At 45.2% G+C, this 18,112-nt stretch overlaps 1 non-coding gene across 1 annotated transcript; it reads right to left on the bottom strand.

The window, feature by feature from the left end:
• Positions 1-2,036: 2,036 nt before the first annotated feature.
• On the bottom strand, positions 2,037-2,167 carry LOC136401632 (small nucleolar RNA SNORA33). The gene has a single exon (XR_010750654.1). It is a non-coding gene; the product is annotated as a small nucleolar RNA SNORA33 (small nucleolar RNA).
• Between the last annotated feature and the right edge of the window lie 15,945 nt (positions 2,168-18,112).

Here is an 18,112-nt window from a genome sequence, read left to right as displayed (position 1 = left end):
TGACCCTCTCTGAGCTGTGGTTCCGGTCCCCATATACAGAACTGCTTTAGCTGTCCTTGCCCGGGACTAGGCAAGGTGTCCAGAGGATGTACCCTCCTCACTTCAACTCCTAAAATGACACTCTCAGTGTCCTTGATACACAAGAGAGGAATTGAGAAATTAACTACATGCAATTTGTAAGCATTTAATTCAAGATGTATTCGTCTGAGATTGGCAGTGTCCTTTCAGGCTTTGCAAACATGTTCTTGGTCTGACCCAAGAAACTCCGACCTTACCCAAAACCTCAGTTTCCACTTTTGTAAATGAAAGAAAGTGTCTTAACAGCTGCAATAATTTAGCACTTACTGCATACCAAGTCCCATCCTTCCAAGGGTTCACTCAGTGCCCCTTCTCAACAAACTTGCAGACTTGGAACCAGAGGTCCAGACAGGGGAAGGAATGCAGCCAGTCACCCACCCATAGGTGCCAGGACCCCACCTGTACACCCCAGGCTCCTACAACAGCCACCAGGGAGCAGGTGGGGAGGACTCCAAGAGGAGGTAGCACAGGTCCTGACTCACGGGAAGTGCTTGGAAAGCGTTAGCTGTTTGGACTCAGATGCAGGTGGGATCCACCATGACCCCATCCTGGATGTGGGACTGGGGCAGGGTTGCAGCTATCCATTGGGTACCAGTGTATCCTAAGTGCACAAGACCTCCTGGAGCGGCCCCCTGGCCCTGGGAGGAGGGAGTTTATCCCAGGCAGGAAGCAGGCACGGATTAGCATTGCCTGGGGGACAGTATCTTAGAGGCAGCAGCTGAGATTCTATCAGATAGACTCCAAGAGCTCTCAGCCACTGTCCACCAAGCACCCCGTGCCACATGCCTAACTGCGCTTTGCTCCCTGGTCCTAGGCTAGCATCCCCACCACTTAGGAGGGAGCAGTATTATTTGAAATAACTTATTTTCACTCATGCACCAATGAGGTCCCCTAGGCCCTGACTGTCACGAAGTGACATGACACAACAGAATAAAGATGAGCAGCCCCATTACTAGAGGGAAAAGATAAAGCTAAATGGTGAGGGAGACTATTCATATGAGACAAGGTCATGGTCCAGGGTGAGCGAAGGGAGGAGGGGAGTGTCTGGGTGGCCAACCCCTCTGCTCAGACTGGAGTTGATTCACCTGAGACCAGGATAACCTATCCTTATCAAACCATGGGGTTGCAGCCCGAACCAAAACAGCACCTGGTCAGGGAACTCTGGGAAGGAGGGCACTGTGGCTCAGGATCTAGCCCACCATGGAGCTTCCCACTCCCTCCCCTTTGTTACCCACCCGCAGAGTGAGGGATGGGACCCTCCTTTGCATTTCAGTGCCTGTGTGATAAAATGTTGACCCAGGCAACTCATTTCCTATTGAGCCCTTGGCCTAAGGCAGCTCCATCAAAGCACCAGAACAATGTGGGAGAGGTTCTCAGACGTATGGAGGGAGCAACCAAGGGTGTCCAATGTCTGTTAACAAAACCCTTAATAACCTTGACACTGCCTTTTGGGTCCGACAGCCAGTGGGAGACATAGCTATCATCCAGAGTTGTCAGGGCTAAAAGGTGGGAGCTCAGGGGTTGGGAGAGTCCAAGGATGCCTGATGTGTCTGGGAGTCAGTGTAGGGGGGTTTCCTGGAGGAGGAGGCATGCTTGCTGAGATCCACTCCCACCTGGACCATAGACATCATCTTGCAGTTGACACTAGCCCAGAGGTCCTGAGGAGGAAAATGGAACCAATACATTCCCCACATTTTAAAAATCATTTTTTAAATGTTCATTTTATTGATTTTAGAGAGAGGAAGGGAGAGAGCAAGATAGAGACAGGAACATCTGTTCCTGTATGTGTCCTGACCAGGGATCAAACTGGTAACCTCCACGTTATCCGGCATGGCCCCTCACATTTTCTTCTAGTCTCACCTAATGTACGTTATTATACATGGAGCGGTTCTTTCTTTCCTTCCTTCCTTCCTTCCTTCCTTCCTTCCTTCCTTCCTTCCTTCCTTCCTTCCTTCCTTCCTAATAGCCATTTTCAGGGACCTGAATGACTTCAAATGTCTTTAAGGCATGTAACATGGCTTTACTATTGCCAGCTTTCTCCAAATTTCTGCAGAAACACATTCAGGTAAGCAGACTCATGGAATGGTTTTCAAAGGGAAATATAAAATGCTCACATCCTTAAATTCAGAAACCTTACTTCTAGGAATGCATTCCTTTTCCATAATCACCCAGGTGCAAAACATATACTTGAAGCAATATATCCATGCTACACTGTTCAAATTTGCAAAGATGGAAACAGTCCGGGGGGAGGGGTAAACTAGGTCTGGTACAGCCCCAAAGGCAATACAGTGTAGTTGATAAAAGAGTGGAGGCAACTTTTCATGTTCTGACATGAAACATCCTCCAAGATACATGGTTAGGTGAAAAATGCCAAGTACAGGACAGTGGATACAGCTCAGCAAGTAGATTTATAACTCCAGATAGATACACTACCCAGTTTGTATCTATGGTTACCTCTGGAGAATAAGATTGAAGGGAAAAACGAGATTCTCACCTTCATATTCAAAAAGCTTATTATCTTTGGATTTTTAAACTCTTTATAGAAGTGTAATAAACTCACAGATAGATACACAGATCATTTGTGCAAAGCTCAATGAATTTCTGCAAAGTGAACATACTTAGGTAATGAACATGGGTCAAGCCTGACCTGTGGTGGCGCAGTGGATAAAGCGTCGACCTGGAATGCTGAGGTTGCCGGTTCGAAACCTGCACTTGCCTGGTCAAGGCACATATGGGAGTTGATGCTTCCTGCTCCTCTCCCCTTTCTCTCTCTCTCTTTCTCTCTCCTCTCTAAAATGAATAAATAAATAAAAAATGAACATGGGTCAAGATATAGCCTTTTTTTTTTTTTAAGGTGAGAGGAGGAGAGATAGTGAAGTAGACTCCAGCATGTGCCATGACTGGTATCCACTCAGCAACCCCATCTGGGGCCAATGCTTGAGTATCGAACTATTTTTAACACCTGCGGCTGATGGGCTCCAAAGGAGCTATCCTTGCACCAGATGCCATGCTCAAGCCATGGCTACAGGAGGGAGAGAGAGAGAGAGAAGCAGGAAGGGTGGAGAAGAAGATGGCCACCTGTGTGCCCTGACTGGGAATTGAACCCATGACTACCACATGCCAGGCCAATGCTCTATCTAACACTGAGCCAACCGGCCAGGGCTTAAAAAAATTTTTTTTAAAAAGTCCAACCTAGGCCCTGGCTGGTTGGCTCAGTGGTAGAGCGTCAGCCTGGCGTGCAGAAGTCCCGGATTCGATTCCCGGCCAGGGCACACAGGAGAAGCGCCCATCTGCTTCTCCACCCCTCCCCCTCTCCTTCCTCTCTGTCTCTCTCTTCCCCTCCCGCAGCCGAGGCTCCATTGGAGCAAAGATGGCCCCGGCGCTGGGATGGCTCCTTGGCCTCTGCCTCAGGCGCTAGAGTGGCTCTGGTCGCAACAGAGCGACGCCCCGGATGGGCAGAGCATCGCCCCCTGGTGGGCGTGCTGGGTGGATCCCAGTCAGGCGCATGCGGGAGTCTGTCTGACTGCCTCTCCCGGTTTCCAGCTTCAGAAAAATACAAAAAAAAAGAAAAAAAGTCCAACCTAGGCCCTGGCCAGTTGGCTCAGTGGTAGAGCGTCGGCCTGGCGTGCAGAAGTCCCCGGTTTGATTCCCAGCCAGGGCACACAGGAGAAGCGCCCATCTGCTTCTCCACCCCTCCCCCTCTCCTTCCTCTCTGTCTCTCTCTTCCCCTCCCGCAGCCGAGGCTCCATTGGAGCAAAGATGGCCTGGGCGCTGGGGATGGCTCCTTGGCCTCTGCCTCAGGCGCTAGAGTGGCTCTGGTCGGGGCAGAGCTACACCCCGGAGGGGCAGAGCGTTGCCCCCTGGTGGGCGTGCCGGGTGGATCCCGGTCGGGCGCATGCGGGAGTCTGTCTGACTGTCTCTACCCATTTCTAGCTTCAGAAAAATACAAAAAAAAAAAAAAAAGTCCAACTTAAAACTCATATGGATCACTTTATGGCCTTTGGCTAAGATCAAGTGTAAAACACATATGGAATTTCAAGGAACACTGAAGAGCCAGAACAATCTTGAAAAAGGAAGAAAAAAGTTGGAAGACTCACACTTCCTTATTTCAAAACGTACCACAAAGCTACAGTAATCAAAACAGTATGGTACCAGCATAGAGACAGACATATAGACCAATGGAATGGAACAGAGTTCAGAACTAAACTCACATACAGTGATCAGAGTTTTCTTTCAGTAAAGATGCCAGGATCATTCAATGAGAGATAAGACAGTCTTTCTGTTTTCAGAAAATAATACAGGGGAAACTGAATATCCATGTGCAAAAGAATGAAGTCAGATCCTTATGTTATATGGCATACAAAAATTAATATCAAAGGCCTGAATTGAGAGAGAAAACTATAAAACTCTTAGGAGAGAACATTGGGTCAAAATCTTCATGAAAAATTTAACAATGATTTTTTTTTATTTTTTATTTTTTACAGACACAGAGAGAGTCAGACAGATATGAAGGGAGAGAGATGAAAAGCATCAGTTCTTCATTGTGACACCTTAGATCATTGATTGCTTTCTCATATGTGCCCTGATCCATGTGCTCCCGCAGAGCGAGTGATCTCCTGCTCAAGCCAGTGATCTTGGACTCAAGTCAGCGACCTTGGGCTTTAAATTGGAGACCGTTGGGCTCAAGCCAGAGACCATGGGGTCATGTCTATGATCCAATGCTCAAGCCAGCAACCCCCCGCTCAAGCCGGCGACCTCCGGGTTTTGAACCTGGGTCTTCCACATCCCAGTTTGACACTCTATCCACTGCATCAATGCCTGATCAGGTGACAATGGTTTCTTTTTTTTTTTTTTTTTGTATTTTTTTGAAGCTGGAAACGGGGAGAGAAAGTCAGACAGACTCCCGCATGCGCCCGACTGGGATCCACCCGGCACGCCCACCAGGGGCGACGCTCTGCCCACCAGGGGGCGATGCTCTGCCCCTCCGGGGCATCACTCTGCCACGACCAGAGCCACTCTAGCGCCTGGGGCAGAGGCCAAGGAGCCATCCCCAGCGCCCGGGCTATCTTTGCTCCAATGGAGCCTTGGCTGCGGGAGGGAAAGAGAGAGACAGAGAGGAAGGAGGGGGGGTGGAGAAGCAAATGGGCACTTCTCCTATGTGCCCTGGCCGGGAATCGAACCTGGGCCCCCCGCAGGCCGACGCTCTACCGCTGAGCCAACCGGCCAGGGCCCAGGTGACAATGGTTTCTTAAGTATAATGTCAAAACCACAGGTAAGGCCTGACCAGGCGGTGGCGCAATGGATAGAGCATTGGACTGGGATGCGGAGGACCAAGGTTCGAGACCTTGAGGTTGCCAGCTTGAGCGCGGGCTCATCTGGTTTGAGCGAAGCTCACCAGCTTGGATCCAAGGTCTCTGGCTTGAGCAAGGGGTTACTTGGTCTGCTGAAGGCCCATAGTCAAGGCACATATGAGAAAGCAATCAATGAACAACTAAGGTGTCGCAACAAAAAACTGATAATTGATGCTTCTCATCTCTCTCTGTTCCTGTATGTCTATCCCTCTCTCTGACTCTCTCTCTCTCTGTCACTGTAAAAAAAAAAAAAAACACAAAAAAACAAACAAAAAGAAAACCACAGGTAAGGACAACCACAACAAAAAAGATCAATTGGGCTTTATCAAAATTAAAAACTTTTGTACATCAAAAGATACTATCAAGAGAGTGAAAAGGCAACCCACAGAATGGGAAAAATATTCACAAATCATACATCTGATAGGGAATTAGTATCTAGAATATAAACAACTCAACAACAAAATAACAAATAACTCAACCCAAAAATGGACAAAAGACTTGAATAGACATTTCTCTAAAGAAAATGTACAAATGGCCACTCTGTAAGCTGCAGGAAAGATTCACAGAGATTTTGAGAAAGGATTCATTATGGCTGAAGCTTGTTTTCAGGGAAAGGAGCTGAGTGGCTCGGCCGCAGTGGTGATAGGGAGACTTGTTTTTCACTGTTTATTCCTTCACATCTATTGTTTCTGGTTACAAATGCATTACTTATTCAAAATTAATAAATAGAAGTTTTTTTTTAAAGTAAAAAAACACACACACAAATGGCCAATAAGCCCATGAAAAGATGCTCATTAGGGAAATGCAAGTCAGAAGCACACTCAGATACAACTTCCCTCTCATTAAGATGGCTATTTTAGCCCTGGCCGGTTGGTTCAGTGGTAGAGTGTCAGCTTGGCATACGGATGTCCCAGGTTCGATTCCAGGTCAGGGCACACAGGAGAAGCAATCATCTGCTTCCCTAGCCCTTCTTCTCCAGCTTTTCTCTCTCTATTCCCTTCCCATAGCCATGGCTAGATTGATTTGCGCACACCAGCCAGACTCTGAGGATGGCTCTGTAGAGCCTCCACCTCAGGTGCTAAAAATAGCTTGTTTGCAAGCATGGCTCCAGATGGACAGAGCATCAGCCCCAGGCGGGGGTTGCTGGGTGGCTTCTGTTCGGGGCACATGTGGGAGTCTGTCTATCCTCTCCTCCTCTCACTTGGAAGAAAAAAAAGAAAAAATATATATATAAATGGCTTTTTTTTTTTTTTTTTTTTTACAGAGGCAGAGATAGACAGGGACAGACAGGAACGGAGAGAGATGAGAAGCATCAATCATCAGTTTCTCGTTTGCGCGTTGCAACTTCTTAGTTGTTCATTGATTGCTTTCTCACATGTGCCTTGACCGTGGGCCTTCAACAGACCGAGTAACCCCCTGCTGGAGCCAGCGACCTTGGGTCCAAGTTGGTGAGCTCTTTGCTCAAGCCAGATGAGCCCGCGCTCAAGCTGGTGACCTCGGGGTCTCGAACCTGGGTCCTTCCGCATCCCAGTGCGACGCTCTATCCACTGTGCCACACCTGGTCAGGCTAAATGGCTATTTTTTTAAAAAAAGCAAAGAAAAATAACAAGTGTTGGGAAAGATGTGAAGAAACTGGAACCCATGTGCACTGCCAGTAGGTATGGAAAATGATACAGCTCCCACAGAAAACAGTATGGAAACAGAAGACTACGTGACCCAGCAATTCTGCTTTTAGGTCTAGACCCAAAATCATTAAAAGCAAGGACTAAAGCAGATATTGGTGCAACCATGTTCATAGCAGCTAAGCAATATGATCTAGTCACCAAAGTACAAATACTATATGCAGTGGTGGGATCCAGCCAGTTCGCACCGCTTTGGCAGAACTGATACCTAATTTTTTGTTGAGTTTGGCAAACCAGTTGTTAAAATGGCACTTGTAATCAGGGTTCTCTCTAAGGTGGGCGCCTGGGCAGCCGCCCAATATAAAAATTACAAGTTTGCATTCTTTATTCTTTTTTAACATTAATCTGCGCAACAATATAACTGTATTCTAAGTGCCGGTAGGAATGCTCATTCTATCCATAGGTGAAAAAAAATTGCAAGTGAGGACGCCAATCAAGAAGCAATATAGCCTGACCAGGCGGTGGCGCAGTGGACAGAGTGTCGGACTGGGATGCGGAGGACCCAGGTTCAAGACCCCGAGGTCGCCAGCTTGAGCGTGGGCTCATCTGGTTTGAGCAAAGCTCACCAGCTTGGACCCAAGGTCGCTGGCTCGAGCAAGGGGCTACTCGGTCTGCTGAAGGCCCGCAGTCAAAGCACACTAAAGAAAGTAATCAATGAACAACTAAGGTGTCGGTGGCAACAAAAAGCTAATGATTGATGCTTCTCGTCTCTCTCCGTTCCTGTCTGTCTCTATCTATCCCTCTCTCTGACTCTCTCTCTCTCTGTCACTGTAGAAAAAAAACAAACAAACAAGAAGCAATATAGAAATCTCTTAACAGTTTTATTGTTTTTTGTCAGGTATTATTTAATATTTTGTTATTAATATTTTAAAACATAACATAATCTAGTTTTGTGTACCTTTTTTATTGTTCTTATTTAAGTATTTAAATGCATGAAGTAATAAACTACCTTTTGGTATATCATTTTTTTATACTCAGAATGGTCATTAGGGCAGAGAACCGGTTGTTAGATTATTTGAACCCCACCACTGTAGTATATATCACACCAACACAATAGAGAGTCCTGAAAATAATCCCTCAGTTGCTTTTCTATAAATATGTCTGTGTAATGCTATGGAAGGAAGAGATAGTCTTCAATAATTGTGCTGGGAACAACTAGATATTCGCATCAACCAAACTGAACCTAAAACACAACACACAAAAATGATCTCAAAATGAATGATGGATTAAATGTAAAGGATGAAACTGTAAAATTCCTGGAGGGGGGCGGAACATTGGAGAAAATCACAAACTTAGGGTAGGCAAAGATTTTTTTAGACAAGACACAAAAAGCACTAATCATAAAAGAAAAAAAAGATAAATTGGATGTCTGTCATCAAAACATAAAACTTCTGTTCTTCCAAAAGCGTACTTAAAAAAATAAAAATGTAAGTCAAAACCTGGGATAAAATAGCCGCAATATGTATTTCTGCCAAAGAAGTTGAATTCAGAATATATATATATAAATTACCTTTCCAACTCAAGAACGTATCTTCAAAAGCATCCAGCAAAAGTTGCCAGAACTAAAAGGAGAAGTAGTAGATAAATCCACAACCATAGTTGGGATTTTTTTTTAATTCAGTGAGAGGAGGGGAGGCAGAGAGACAGACTCCACGTGTGCTCCAACCAGGACCCCAGGAAGTCCACTAGGGGGGGATGCTCTGCCCATCTGGGGCCTTGCTTTGTTGCTCAGCAACCGAGCTCTTCTTAGGTCCTGAGGCAGAGGCTATGGAGCCATCTTCAGCACTGGAGACCAACTCGCTCCAATCGAGCCATGGCTGCAGGAGAGAAAGAGTGAGAGAGAGAGAGAGAGAGAGAGAGACATGAGGGGGCGGGAAAGGGGTGGAGAAGCAACTGGTTGCTTCTCCTGTGTGCCCTGACCGGGAATAGAACCCAGGACATCCACACACCAGGCCGATGCTCTACTACTGAGCCAACAGCCAGGGCCCATAGTTGGAAATTTTAACATGTTTCATAGATAACTGATAGAAAAGCAAAAAAAATAAAATAATTTTTTTTTTCCAGAATGACTATAGATCTGAACAATACAATTAATCAACTTGAACTAACTGGTAGAAAACATTACACCCCACAATGGCAGAGTATACATTCTTTTCCCATCTATAGGACCCTTTCAGGTAGCTGCTGGTTCCAGTTTCACATATAAGGAACTTGGAAGCCACTGCTCAGTCTTTACAAGTAAAAAACTGGATGGAGCCTGACCTGTGGTGGCACAGTGGATAAAGCGTCGACCTAGAAATGCTGAGGTCTCCAGTTCGAAACCCTGAGCTTGCCTGGTCAAGGCACATATGGGAGTTGATGCTTCCAGCTCCTCCCTCCTTCTCTCTCTCTGTCTCGCTCTCTCGTCTCTAAAATGAATTAAAAAAAAATTTTTTAAAAAAACTGGATGGACTGAAAAATGTAGTCTAGAATGCTTAAGAGAGGTGAGACCACAGGGCAAAACACTGCTGTCAAGACTGGAGAGCCCTGGCCGGTTGGCTCAGCGGTAGAGCGTCGGCCTGGTGTGCGGGGGACCCGGGTTCGATTCCCGGCCAGGGCACATAGGAGAAGTGCCCATTTGCTTCTCCACCCCCCCTCCTTCCTCTCTGTCTCTCTCTTCCCCTCCCGCAGCCAAGGCTCCATTGGAGCAAAGATGGCCCGGGCGCTGGGGATGGCTCCTGGGCCTCTGCCCCAGGCACTAGAGTGGCTCTGGTCGCGGCAGAGTGACGCCCCAGAGGGGCAGAGCATCGCCCCCTGGTGGGCAGAGTGTTGCCCGTGGTGGGCGTGCCGGGTGGATCCCGGTCGGGTGCATGCGGGAGTCTGTCTGACTGTCTCTCCCCGTTTCCAGCTTCAGAAAAAAAAAAAATTAAAAAAAAAAAAAAAGATTGGAGAGACCCACAGGCAAATAGTAGAGAGAATAAACTTACTGGAGTATGTAGTGGAATAACCCATTGCATGGCCTCGGATGGGAATACAGCCAACAAGAAAAGAATGTTTTGCCAAGAGAATTGTTTTGTGACTTGAAGGCGGGTCACTGAAACAGGTCTATGTGACTGAAGGCAGTTGCTGGGCTTTTTTCTCAGTAAAACATTCTCATAAGATTTCTGTTCCTTTCAAGGTTATCCCTTGAGATAAAGAAAGAAATGTTGTGGGAACCATAGAAGCAATAGCAATTAATGCCTTCTGATATTATATTATTATTAAGCTATCATGCAGGTGTACTCCATGTATCTTTAAGTAAAAGTTATGCTTGATGTTATGCCAATTTCTCAGTAAACAAGCTTTTTGAAGTCCTGTGAATAAAAATAGGACACAGTGCGAACTCGGGGCCATTTGCCTGAGCGAGCGGTGGTCCTTTGCTAGTCCTTGATGATTTCGTCTGCTGATCTCTCTCTCTGCGCCCCCGACTCATAACAACAGGAGTAGAAACTCACAAGCAGAAGCCACTGGGGAACCAGTGCCTGGGCAGGAAAACCAGAACTGTCATTGGTAAATTGGGGGAAGCTCTCTGTGAACAACTCCAAGAGTTAAAAACGCCAGTAGGACCCAGTGATAGGAGCCCCCCCCCACTTTTGTGAGATTCACCTCAAGGAGCTCAAGTTGGTTCCCATAGGAAATATTAGAGAAATGCCCTGTACTTCTGGTAGGGAGAGTGGGGAAAGGACCATTTTGAAGTTCTTGAGAGCCTCACCTGCTGGGGTACCATCAGCCTACCTGTCCAGAGGAAGGGAAATACTCAACTCCAGTCCATTCCAGCCATCCTCTCCCACTTATGAGGGAGAAAAAAATCTTTTAACACTTGTGAAGTTCACAGTCTATAGGCAGACACTCACTAAAACACTGAGACCTAACCATTGGACTACAGACTCTTTATCCTGTTCCCCAACACACACATCTCACCACCACATTACTAAATGCCTATTTAGTTTCTATTACCGGTACATCATGTCTGGCTATCAAGAAAAAAATTAGGCCCTGGCCAATTGGCTAAGTGGATTGAGCATTGACCCGGTGTGTGGAAGTCCCAGGTTCAGTTCCCAGTCAGGGCACACAGGAGAAGCAGCCAATCTGCTTCTCTTGGTTCCCCTTCTCTCTCTCTTCCCCTCTCCCAGCCAGTGGTTCAACTGATTTGACTGTCAGCCCCAGGCACTGAGGATAGCTCTGTTGACTTGAGCATTGGCCCCAGACAGGGGTTGCTGAATGGATCCCAGTTGGGCGCATGCAGGAGTCTGTCTGTCTCCTCTTTTTTTATTTAAAAAGAAAACATTATAAAGCATACCAAAACACAATTCAAAGAGACAAAACAAGCATTCAAACTAGACATGGTGGAGATGTAAAAATGATCAGACCTGGAATTCAAAACAACTATGATTAATCTATTAATTTACTCTAATAGATAAAGTAGACAGCATGAGAGAACTTACGGGCAATGTAAACACAGAGAGAGAAATCCCGAGAAAGAATAAAAAAGAAATGCTAAAGGTCAAAAACACTGTCACAAAAATGAAGAATGTTTTTGCTGGGCTTACGGTTGACACAGCTGAGAAAAGAATCTCTGAGCTTGAGGGTGTCTCAGTAGGAACCTCCAAAACTGAAAAGCAAAGAGAACAAAGACTGAAAAAAAAACAAAAAAACAGAACGGGATATCAGTACTGTGGACAACTACAAAGGTGCAACATCTGCATAATGGGAATAACAGAAGGAGAAGAGAAGAGAAATGAACAGAAGCCTTTGCAACAATAATGACAGAGAACTTCCCCCAGTTAATGGCACACACCCAACCACAGATCCAGGAAGCTCAGAGAATACCAAGCAAAATAAATGTCAAAAAAAGACACTGAGCCTGACCAGGCAGTGGCGCAGTGGATAGAGCATTGAACTGGGATGTGGAGGACCCAGGTTCGAGACCACAAGGTCTCCAGTTTAAGTGAGGGCTCATCTGGTTTGAGCAAAGCTCACCAGCTTGGGCCCAAGGTCGCTGGTTCCAGCAAGGGGTCACTCGGTCTGCTGTGGCCCCCAGGTTAAGGAACATATGAGAAATCAATCAATGAACAACTAAGGAACCTCAACGAAGACTTGATGTTTCTAATCTCTCTCCCTTCCTGTCTGTCTGTCCCTATCTGTCCCTCTCTCTGACTCTCCCTGTCTCTGCCACAAAAAAAAAAAAAAAAAAAAAAAAAAAGAAAGAAAGACACTGAGGCCCTGGCCACTGGCTCAGTGGATAGAGTGTCTGCCCAGAGTATGAACATCCTGGTTCAATTCCCGATCAGGGCACACAGGAAAAGTGATCATCTGCTTCTCCACACCCCCCTCTCCCCAGGGGTGGACAGGGAGAGGGAAATGTATAGTTTTAATGTATGTCCTAGACAAGTAAAAAAAAATTTTTTTAAGTGAGAGGAGGGGAGATAGACTTCCACAGCTGCCCTGACCAGGATCCACCCAGCAACCCCCATCTGAGACCCATGCTCTAATCAACCAAGCTGTTCTCAGCATCCGGGGCCCAATGCTTGAACCAATCGGGCCACTGGCTGCAAGAAGGGAAGAGAGAAAAGGGGGCAGGGGAAGAGATGCAGATGGTTGCTTCTTATCTGTGCCCTGACCGGGGATAGAACCTGGAATTTCGGTAGGCAGAGCCAATGCTCTATCCACTGAGCAAACCAACCAGAGATGAAAAGCAAAATTTTTATTTTATTTTATTTTAGTGAGCAAGAGAGGGACAGACAGACAGATAGGAAAGGAGAGAGATGAAAAGCATCAACTCATAATTATGACATTTTAGTTCAGTGGTTCTCAAAGTGTGCACCAGGGCGCACTGGCCTGCCCTAGATTTCCAGGTGAGCCCTATGGTATTCCAGAGAAATATGTGCCCGTTGAGGACCAAAAACCAACAGGGTTTTTGGAGTTTAGATTTTTGGGGGAGTATGGGGAATTGGCTGTAAGCTGACAGTCTGCCCAACCCCTCACCTTACTTGCCTGATTATGTTGCAAAAGACTGTTAAGCTGTGGTGCTGGATAGTTTACATCAGTGGTCCCCAACTTTTTTGGGGCCACAGACCGGTTTAATGTCAGAAAATATTTTCACAGACCAGCCTTTAGGGTGGGACGGATAAATGTATCACGTGACTGAGACAAGCATCAAGAGTGAGTCTTAGATGGATGTAACAGAGGGAATCTGGTCATTTTTTTTTTTAAATAAAACATCGTTCAGGCTTAAATATAAATAAAATGGAAATAATGTAAGTTATTTATTCTTTCTCTGCGGACCTGTACCAAATGGCCCACGGACTGGTACCAGTCCGCGGCCTGGGGTTTGGGGACCACTGGTTTACACTACCCCCCATGTTCCCCGGAAAGACTGGAGGCAAGTTTCTTCTACACTTTATTTGGTGTAAAGTTAAGATGATATGTATGGTGGGGGTTTTCTGCACTCAACACAATTAAGAGTAAAAAGAGAAGAATTCTTCAATGTATTGACGAGGAAATGAGAGTTTGCATTTCAAATATATGCCCAAACATTGAAGAAATCGCTAGGACACATCAGGCTCATGTTTCTCATAAACACAAGAATGAAAAACTTACATTTATGCCAGGACCTGACAAATTTACTAAATCTTACTAAGAACATATCTATCTATATATATAAAGATAACTTTTTGTCGTTTTTTAATTTTTAACCCCTCTTTTTTATGAATTCTAAAAAGCATAACTCAAAAAATGTAACATAAAAATGTTTTTTAATGTCAGAATAAATTTAATTTTGTTGTATTTATTTTGTTTAATTACCATAAAAGCATGCTTGGACTTTATATTTTTTTTCTTTAATATTTTATTTAATTATCATAACATTTCTCAGAAATTTGTATATAGTGCACCTACAATTATTTGTAGAATTTATTTATTTTTTTTTTTTTTACAGGGACAGACAGAGAGTCAGAGAGAAGGATAGACAGGGACAGACAGACAGGAACAGAGAGAGATGAGAAGCATCAATCATCAGTTTTTCATTGCAACACCTTAGTTGTTTATTGATTGCCTTCTCATATGTGCCTTGACTGCGGGCCTTCAGCAGACTGAGTAACCCCTTGCTCGAGCCAGCGACCTTGGGTCCAAGCTGGTGAGCTTTTGCTCAAACCAGATGAGCCCGCGCTCAAGCCAGAGACCCCATATCTCGAACCTGGGTCCTCTGCATCCCAGTCTGATGCTCTATCCACTGCGCCACTGCCCGGTCAGGCTATTTGTAGGATTTTAAATGTGCCCTGACTTCAAAAAGTTTGAGAACCACTGCCTTTGTTGTTCATTGATTGCTTTCTTATATGTGCCTCGACCCATGTGCTCCAGCCAAGCCAGTGATCCCTTTTTCAAGCCAGCAACCTTGGGCTCAAGCCAGTGATCATGGGGTCATGTCTATGATCTCATCCTCAAGCCAGTGATCCTGCACTCAAGCTGGTAACCTCGGAATTTTGAACCTGGGTCCCCAGCATCCCAGGCCGATAGTCTGTCCACTACGTCACCACTTGGTGAGGCAAATCTCTAAATTTTTTTTTTTTACAGAGACAGAGAGAGAGTCAGATAGAGAGATAGGAATGGAGAGAGATGAGAAGCATCAATCATCAGTTTTTCATTGCGACACCTTAGTTCAGTGGTTCTCAACCTTTCTAATGCCATGACCCTGCAATACAGTTCCTCATGTTGCAGTGACCCCAAACCAAAAAATAACTTTGGTGACTACTTCATAACTGTAATTTTGCTACAGTTATGATTCGGAATGTAAATACCTGATATGCATTATGTATTCTCATTGCTACAAATCAAACATAATTTAAACATAGTGATTAATTACAAAAACAATATTTAATTATATATTGAGAAATATTTACTACTAATGGACCTCCTTACCTAGTGTATTGGGGCTACCATTCCGTAAATAGCTGCTTAACTAATGGATCTGTTTTTTCCAGATTAGTGGCAAGTTTTCTATATAGAACAGTGTGAACTACGTCATAGGATACACTGCAGTTTCTGCACAGCATGGTATCTTTCAGGGCTCTTTCACACCATAAAGCAGCGGTTTCTGCGGTGGAATCCACATCTCATTTACTTCAATGGGAGACCCATGGATTCCGCAGAAGAGAGATCCCCTGTACAGCAGAAATGCAGTTCCGACACATTTCTTCCTCTCCTATTCAAGTCAATGGGAGGCCGCAGCAGATTCTGCTCAAATATAGAGCATGTTGCTTAATTTTTTCCACGCTAGGACTTTTCCTAGAGCAGAAAAATTCCAAAAGTGGAATCCGCCACCCCCAATAGACTTCTATAGGAGGCAGATCTTTTACACTGCAGAATTCGCACAGCAGATTCCTCAGTGTGAGGCCTCTTTCAGTCTATTGGGGGGTGGGTAGGGGTGGATTCCACCTTTGGAATATTTCTGCTCTAGGAAAAGTTCTAGCATGAAAAAAATTAAGCAACATGCTCTATATTTGAGCAGAATCTGCTGCGGCCTCCCATTGACTTGAATAGGAGAGAAAGAAATGTGTCGGAAACTGTCATTTCTCCGCCTCTTATTGAGATCAAAAGGAGGCTGCGGCGGATTGTGTGGTAACACGAGATTCTCGGGAGCTCTCTTCCACAAAATCCAACGCACTCCCAATGAAATCAATAGGAGGCGGATTCAATGCCAGAAACCGCTGATTTCAGCAGTTTCCTCATTCAGAATATGGGAAAATAGTGGGAGATGTGGGAGATAATTATACATTGGGGAACAGTGTGAACTACATCTTATAGTGGTCTCTTATAGTATAAGACCAATGTAGTTCACACTGTGTAAATGTATGGTGCTTTGTGTAAGTGTAAGCTGCTTTGTGTACTGTGTAATGACTACACACAAAGCACCTTACACTTACACAGTATTGTGTGTATGGTGTGTGTACTGTTTTTACATTATTAACCTTTTTTACACCAGCAGGCTGTCTCGCAGGCTCTCTTGCCTCTCCACCTCCTAGGCTTCTGTCCTCCAGCGCTTGATGCACTTGCCCACTGATGACGTCATCAAGTGCCAGACACACGTAATGCACTGCTATGGACTGTGGAGCGTTCCCCGCTCCCCCACCCCTTAGGCCCCCGACGGATAATGCAATCATGTCTGCGCATGACCGCAGGCATTCAGTTTGGAATGCACGTCCATAACAGCATGCGTTCAAGCTGAATAGCGCTGCTGCAGATGGTAGCGCAGCTTCTCAGTGGCTAAAGCCATCGGAAATATGTATTTTCTGATGGCTTTAGGCGACCCCTGTGTTTTGGTCATTCGACCCCCGCCGGGGTCGCGACCCACAGGTTGAGAACAGCTGCCTTAGTTGTTCATTGATTGCTTTCTCATATGTGCCTTGACCGTGGGACTACAGCAGACCAAGTGACCCCTTGCTCGAGCTAGTGACCTTGGGTCCAAGCTGGTGAGCTTTTGCTCAAACCAGATGAGCCCGTGCTCAAGCTGGCGACCTCAGGGTCTCGAACCTGGGTCCTTCCGCATCCCAGTCCGATGCTCTATCCACTCACTGCGCCACTGCCTGGTCAGGCAAATCTCTTATTTATTTATTTATTTATTTATTTATATTCATTTTAGAGAGGAGAGGGAGAGACAGAGAGAGAGAGAGAGAGAGAGAGAGAGGAGAGACAGAGAGAGAGAGAAGGGGGAGGAGCTGGAAGCATCAACTCCCATATGTGCCTTGACCAAGCAAATCCAGGGTTTCAAACCAGCGACCTCAGCATTTCCAGGTCGACGCTTTATCCACTGCACCACCACAGGTCAGGCACAGGCAAATCTCTAAAATTTTTTAAAATTTAAAAATATTTCTGCCTCAAAACTGTCAATGTCGCCTGACCAGGCGGTGGCGCCTGACCAGAGCGCTGGACTGGGATGTGGGAGACCCAGGTTTGAGACCCCGAGGTCACCAGCTTGAGCCCGGGCTCATCTGATGTGAGCAAAGCTTACCAGCTTGGACCCACGGTCTCTGGCTCGAGCAAGGGGTTACTCTGTCTGCTGAAGGCCCACGGTCAAGGCACATATGAGAAAGCAATCAATGAACAACTAAGGTGTCGCAACGAAAAACTGATGATTGATGCTTCTCATCTCTCTCTGTTCCTGTCTGTCTGTCCCTATCTATCCCTCTCTCTGATTCTTGCTCTGTCTCTGTAAAAAAAAAACAACAACAAAAACTGTTAATGTCACAGAACACAAAGAAAAGATGAAAAAAGGCTGCAGAGTACAGAAGACTAAAGAAATATGACAACTAAATGCAATAGGTGGTCCTGGGTTGAAATCCAAACAGGAAAACACATTGCTAAAAAAGAAATTATTGTGATGTCCTAGCCAATTAGCTCAGTTGGTTAGAGCATCATCCCAAAATACAAGTCAGGTCACATACCACATAGAGGAAGGAAGTGACCAATAAATGCACAACTAAGTGGAACAAATAATGAATGTTTCTCTCTCTCTCTTTCACTCTCTCTGTCTCTCTAAAATTAATTAATTAAAAATACATTATTATGACAACTGGAAAATTTTTGCATATGGATTATGTATTAAAAACGGTATATGTCTGTGATAAACCTCCTCAATTTCATCACCACATTGTTGTTATTAGAATGTCTCTCTTCTTAGGAATTACCTGTTGAAGCATTCACGGGTAGAGCATCATCATGTCTCAACTTCTTTCAAATAGTCCATTCATCACCATCATCATCACTAAACATGGAGATAAAAACTAATTAAGCAAATATTAATGGGCAGTGATTCCAGATGATGAGTCTACAGATACTAGTCTTGTAACTTCTATGGGTTTAAACATCTTCAAAAAAGAAAATTTTAAAGTGTCCCATCTGCTCCAGAGATACAGGTTTTCTTTTTATTCTCGGAAGATATCAAACTTGACCCTAACATGAGGTCTTCTCAGCCCTGATTGCACTAGC

Source organism: Saccopteryx leptura, chromosome 3 (genome assembly GCF_036850995.1).
Source record: "Saccopteryx leptura isolate mSacLep1 chromosome 3, mSacLep1_pri_phased_curated, whole genome shotgun sequence".
In the NCBI taxonomy this organism is placed as follows: Eukaryota; Metazoa; Chordata; class Mammalia; order Chiroptera; family Emballonuridae; genus Saccopteryx; species Saccopteryx leptura.
This window is presented reverse-complemented; position numbering and strand designations above follow the sequence as displayed.